Genomic DNA, 6,030 nt, shown 5'->3' on the forward strand with positions numbered 1-6,030 from the left:
CCGGTTCCTCTTGAGGTTTCACTTGATTTGGATTTTGATTGAAGAAACCTTGAGGAGCAGCCGTTTGTCCATTCCTCCAACTAAAGTTTGGATGATTTTTCCAACCAGGATTGTACGTATTGGAGTTAGGTCCAGTAAAAGGTCTTTGATAGTTGTTTACGGCATTGGCTTTTTCATTCAACACTCCTCGAAAGGTGGGTATTGTAGGACAATTTTCAATTGTATGAATGTTGCAATCACAGATGCCGCAAACAATTTCATTAACCTTTTCTTTCTTTCCTTCCATGGCCTCAACTTTCCTTATGAGCGTAGTCACTTTACACTTGAGATCATCCTCTTCTTTCAAGAGATATAATCCACCTTTCTCCTTTAATTGAGTCGGCCTAGACGTGGTGTTCGACTTTGGGTAATAGTCCCCTGATTTTGTTTTTTCAACAAGACTATCGAGGTAATCCCATACCTCGTCAACATCTTTATTAATGAACTCTCCATTACACATTGTCTCCACCATTTGACGCATGGAAGATGTCAGTCCATCATAGAAAAAATTTGTAATGCGCCACGTTTCAAATCCGTGTTGTGGGCATGAACTGACCAAATCTTTGAACCTTTCCCAACATTGGAAGAATGTTTCATCTTCCTTTTGGGCAAAGTTCATGATCGCTTTTCTGAGGGTAATCGTTTTATGATGTGGGAAGAATTTTTTTATGAATTCCCTCTGCATGTCGTTCCATGTGCCAATGGATCTAGGACGCAGTGAATGTAACCACGTCTTAGCTTTCTCTTTTAAGGAAAAAGGAAAGAGTTTCAGCCTGATTGTATCCTCAGATACATTAGGAAAACATAATATAGCTATAATCTCATCGAACTCTTTCAAATGTAAATATGGACTCTCTGATTCAAGTCCATGGAATTTGGGAAGGAGTTGGATAACTCCTGGCTTGATGTCCATTTGTCCTGTGTTTTCAGGGAAAATCATGCATGAGGGCATACTCACTCCCGTCGGTTGTAGATAATCTCATAAAGTACGAGGCGAGGGTGCCTGATGCACCTCGTTCTTATCTTGGGTATCCTCCACCCTGGGTGGAAGTAGAGGAGGCTGGTCTTCGGCCATAACTTCAATTAACTCAGGGGATTTCGAGCGGTGTCATTCCTGCGATGGATAGTCAACCCCTCAACTAATCCTCCTTCAGTCAAGAGACGTCGAGTGTCGTCACGGGTCCACTTGGACATGAAACACTCGCAACCCTCAATTTAAATTTGAAACCTAATCCTAAGAAAGAAAATCTAAAAAAAAAAAAAAAGAGAGGGTTGGAAAGGAGTTACCAAATTGGAGGCCCTAGGTTGAAGACCTGCAAAATAGAACAAAATAAGTTAGATTCTAAAAAGGAGAAGAACAATCCTTTAAAAGAAAGATAGCAGTGAACTAATTTCTAAAATAAAGTAGGAAAGTCCTAAACTAGAAAGTAAATTACTAAAAGAGAACTGAAAAATAGAAAGTAGGGAAGGAGCTTACCGAATTAGAAATTTCTATCTTAAAGGCCTACAAGATAGGAAGGTTAGTTTCTAAACAAAAATTCAAAAAAAAAATAAATTTGGAAACAAAATTAGATTCTAAAAGAGTTAAAATTAGAAAGTTACTAAAGAAATAAAAATAGAAAGTTAATTCCTAAAAAAGGAAATAACTAACCTAGTTCTAAAAACAAAATAGGAAAATTTTAAAAAATAAACTATTTCCTACAAATAGGAGAATACTAGAATTAGAAGATTTCTAAAATTTAAACCCTAATTTTAAAAGTGAAAAAAAATAGAGAAATTAGGAAGGAATTACCAATTTAGGAACTTATGTCAGGATCCTACAAAACATGGAAACAAGTTAGTTCTAGAAATCAATTAAAAACCAAAAACTAAAGTTATTAAACTAATCCTAAACCTAATTAATTTCAGAGAATCGCAACCGTCAGTCCCCGGCAACGGCGCCAAAAACTTGTTCACTCCCCAAGTATAGGGTTGTGATGTAGTAATAAACTCGGTAAGACCGAGGTCGAATCTCAAAGGACTGATACCTGTACGTTATCTGAAACAAAGTAGAACTAGAACTAAACTAAGATGTGATCTAAACTAAATAAAATTTAGGGAATAATTGTGGAATAATTATCTAAAACTTAAGTAATTCAGAGGAAGAAAACTAAGGATTCAGAGGATCCACTTGTAGGGATCAGGGAGATCTTATGCCTGTATCAAGAATTAAGGAATTTAAGCTGAACTTACTTGATCTGGTTTTCAAGAGATGAAACGTATATAACTTAGAATGGATTCCATCATCTAACCATGCCCAGGAGACAAAGCAAACAACAAGATTAAACTAATTACCAACCAATCAACAGTGCATGAAAGTTAGGAAGGGTACCATCATCCAACCATGCCCAGGAGACGATGGTGAACAACAGGGCTTCCTGGCATCATAAAAAAAAAGGAGAAAAGGAAATATTCAAAGCCATTGCAGACCCATTGTAATTTCAGTCACAACAGACCATTTAAGACTAAAAACATTCCTTCCATAATCAACTAAAAACAAATCCAGTCCATGAATTTACATTGAAAGCATGGAATAGAATCTCCCATCTCGCTACAGGCTTCACCTCTTAGCCCTAGCTAAGAGGTTTAGCCGACCATGATTAGGCTAAAATCCTTAGGATTCATAAGGAAAGAAAAGAATAACAGCCAAAAAAAATAAGAAAAAGAAAATAAGGAAAAAATTCCCTTTCCTCTTCCTGTCTTCTCGTTTACACCAAGCCAAGCTCCCCTCCTTCATTCAACCCCCATCTCTCTCTATCTTCTTTTGCTTTTGTAGCTGTAAAAGTCCCTCGAGAAAACGCTGGCCGGAGTCCTTGCTGAGGTCGGTCATTGCGGAAGGAGTTACGCACTCCTTTCGCAGAACGTGCGCAGCTACACGTGAGAGCCCGGAATGTTTGCCCCTCTGCTGGTTCTTGTGATATCCACAACCGACGTAAGTGAAGACGTCCCTACGGACGGTTTTGGCCCCTCTACACAATAGACGGTCCGGATCAAGCATCTAATGTACGATAGTGGCCCACCTGGATCAACCGCAGCTCTGTTGCGGAACAGAGCTCGCGCGGTCGGGCGCTGTGAAGGTCGGCAAACCGCTGATTGATGCCGTGTGTAAAATCCACTCCGACCATTCGATTCGCGTCGAAAAACCAGTAAGATTCGGCTGGTTTCATGTTGGATTCGGTGTGGCCCATGCGATCTTTGTTCCCACCATCCATTCCTGCGTTTACATGCAATCTGCCTGTGTGTGTGTGTGTGCATGGGACAAAAAGGAAAGCTAGGCGACGGTGTTGGTCACCTCGCAGAGCATATGGACGGCTCTGATTGTCGAAACCTGTGATGGATGGGGCCCACTACACAAAAATGGACGGACAACGTCCGTCCGCTGTTCTCCGTGTGCGAGAAGGATCGGGTCAGCGGCGCTGACCGATCGGCTTGATTCGGTGCACATCGAGTGCACTTACGCACTGTGCACTGGCGATGTCAATGGGGTCCACTCGTGATGAATCTGTATAATCCTCTCCGTCCATCTTCTTCCCCTTTTAATTTAAGATGTTGAGTCCAAAACTGAAGTGCATCCAGAGATTAGGTGGGCCCCACTTGAGGTTTTAAGGGGCTGATCTATCCGTTGGGCCACTTCCACAGCGATCCAATGGCTGATTTTTGATTTGTACGGCTTATTTAAGGTCTTCAGTCCATATATAAAGTTTCGAGCTGAACGGATGGTGGGAACCCTGTGATCTTGTATTCTGTACCAATTTCAGGCTACTTGAGCATTAGTTTCTCGATTATCTTGGATCCCTGGCATGCAAATATGCCGATCCTGGTCTCCTGGTGTCCGTCTCATGCTCTGGTGTCATCAGAGCGTTAACTCCATACTTTTAGCACCTTATTTCGATCCAAGCTCGTAAATACAACCTGCATCACAAATACGATTAGACGAGCCATTAAACAGTATCATGCTTGTAAATTTGAGTAGTAATTTGGGGTCTAATATACAATATTTGACCCTCAACAATGGACACATCAAATGTGGACTCTATGTGATGGGTGATGGGTAGTGGACATTCAGGGGCCCACATAAAGGACAATTAACATTGATGGTAGGCCCCACATGATGGATGACCTACATCAAGGTGGGCCCCTACTGATGAATGGTCTGCATGATGGACAACTCACTCTGAAGGTTTGGCTTACATGATGGACGGTTCACATGAAATTGGGCTTCATATGATGGATGATCCATATCTAATGTATGACATAATGGACGGCCCAAATGTCTTAAAATACGAAGATTGTAGCCATCAATTCTTTTGTCATCTGGGGTATGATTCATCTACGATGGATTGCACTTATAAAAAGTTGTTGTAAATCTTTAAAAATGACGTCAACTACCTTTAAAAGTTCTTATTTGAAGGGTTTACCAAACATGCTTATTTCACATAAGAGCTTTTTGGGGACTTGAAAAAGTGATTTTACCAACCGACATTATTTAAAACAAGAGCTAGAACCAAAAAAAAAAAAAACCATATTAGCTCTTATTGAAAAGGCTCTTATTGAATTAGAGTAAAGATGCCAAGGAGGGCTGAAAGCTGTGTATCTCTAAAGATGACTAGCCTTCTCTGTGTGGCTTGTTGGGGTGTAATTTCTAGGGTAATCAATCAAAGAAAGTCCTAACATTTATGGCCATGGAAGTTCATATAGTACTAATTTCCTGATGGCCATCTAATCCTCACCCCTCGTGGCTTTTGCTCACTTCCTAAGTGTTGCATCTAAGGTGAAGTGGATAGAGATCAGTGTAAGCATTATGAGATAGAGGAATATTGGCTATCTTCAAAGCATTTCTCCTCCTGTTCAATCTTACAATGCGTACACTGATTACCATCCCCTTCACCTCAACATGTAGAGCTTGAATGCTTCCTTTGTGATTTTTCCTTCTCTGGGCTCACAATTTCTCCTCTATCTTAGCTCAAGGTGTGGACACTTTTCTTCAGCCCATGTTGTAGGCTTTTCTTTTCCCTAGCACAAGGGCATGGGTTGTGTTATTCTTTTCTTTTGCTTGCGCCCCTTGCTTGAAGCAAGTTGCTTTTCCCTTTTTTCTATCTTCACCCGGGATGTGGGATGTTTTCTTTTCTTTTGCTCACTTCCTAAATGTTGCATCTAACTTGAAGTGGATAGAGATCAGTGTAAGCATTGTGAGATAGAGGAGCTATATATTGGCTATCTTCAAAGCATTTCTCCTCCTAGATCTCGCACAATGCTTACACTGATCGCCATCCCCTTCACTTCAACATGTAGAGCATGTATGCTTCCTCTGTGGTTTTTCCTTCTCTGGGCCCAGGACTTCTCCTCTATCTTAGCACAAGGTGTGGGCACTTTTCCTCGGCCCATGTTGTAGCCCTTTCTTTTCCCTGCTCCAAGGGGGGCATTGGCTGTGTTATTTTTCTTTTCTTTTGCTTGCACCCCTCGCTTGAAGCAAGTTGCTTGAGGGAAATTGCTTTTCCCTTCTTTCCATCTTCGTCTTGTTATTACTCTCTGTAATCTTTCATGCCTTGTGCCCTTTTGGATGGTAATGCCCTTTTGGATGGTAATTCTTCTTGCCTTGCTAAAAAAACTAGTATAGAAATTCTTGTATCTTTTACCTTATGGAAAGAATAACTTGTATTCAACCCATTTGAGAACCTTATTAGAGAAAGGAGTATTTTTCAGTGTATAGCTTTTTATTTTATGTCTAAGTCCAACATACTTATACCAAGTTTCCTTCACGAGTAAAAAAAAAACTTAAGAAGAGTTGGGAGAAATTTGGCTTTTTTGCTACACCAGATTGCATCCTTATCAACAAGCAGGAGAATCATGTGCTGGAGGAGACTTTCTATAAATGTGTTTGGTCTGTTTATTCAATACAACAACAGAAATGAACAAAAGGAAAAAAGAAAAAAAAGAAAAAAAAGAAGAAGA

At 40.3% G+C, this 6,030-nt stretch overlaps 1 non-coding gene across 1 annotated transcript; it reads left to right on the forward strand.

Moving 5' to 3' along the window:
• Positions 1 to 569: 569 nt before the first annotated feature.
• LOC131252197 (small nucleolar RNA R71) lies at positions 570 to 676 on the forward strand. The gene has a single exon (XR_009174230.1). It is a non-coding gene; the product is annotated as a small nucleolar RNA R71 (small nucleolar RNA).
• Positions 677 to 6,030: the final 5,354 nt, after the last annotated feature.

This window comes from Magnolia sinica, chromosome 7 (genome assembly GCF_029962835.1).
Source record: "Magnolia sinica isolate HGM2019 chromosome 7, MsV1, whole genome shotgun sequence".
In the NCBI taxonomy this organism is placed as follows: domain Eukaryota; kingdom Viridiplantae; phylum Streptophyta; class Magnoliopsida; order Magnoliales; family Magnoliaceae; genus Magnolia; species Magnolia sinica.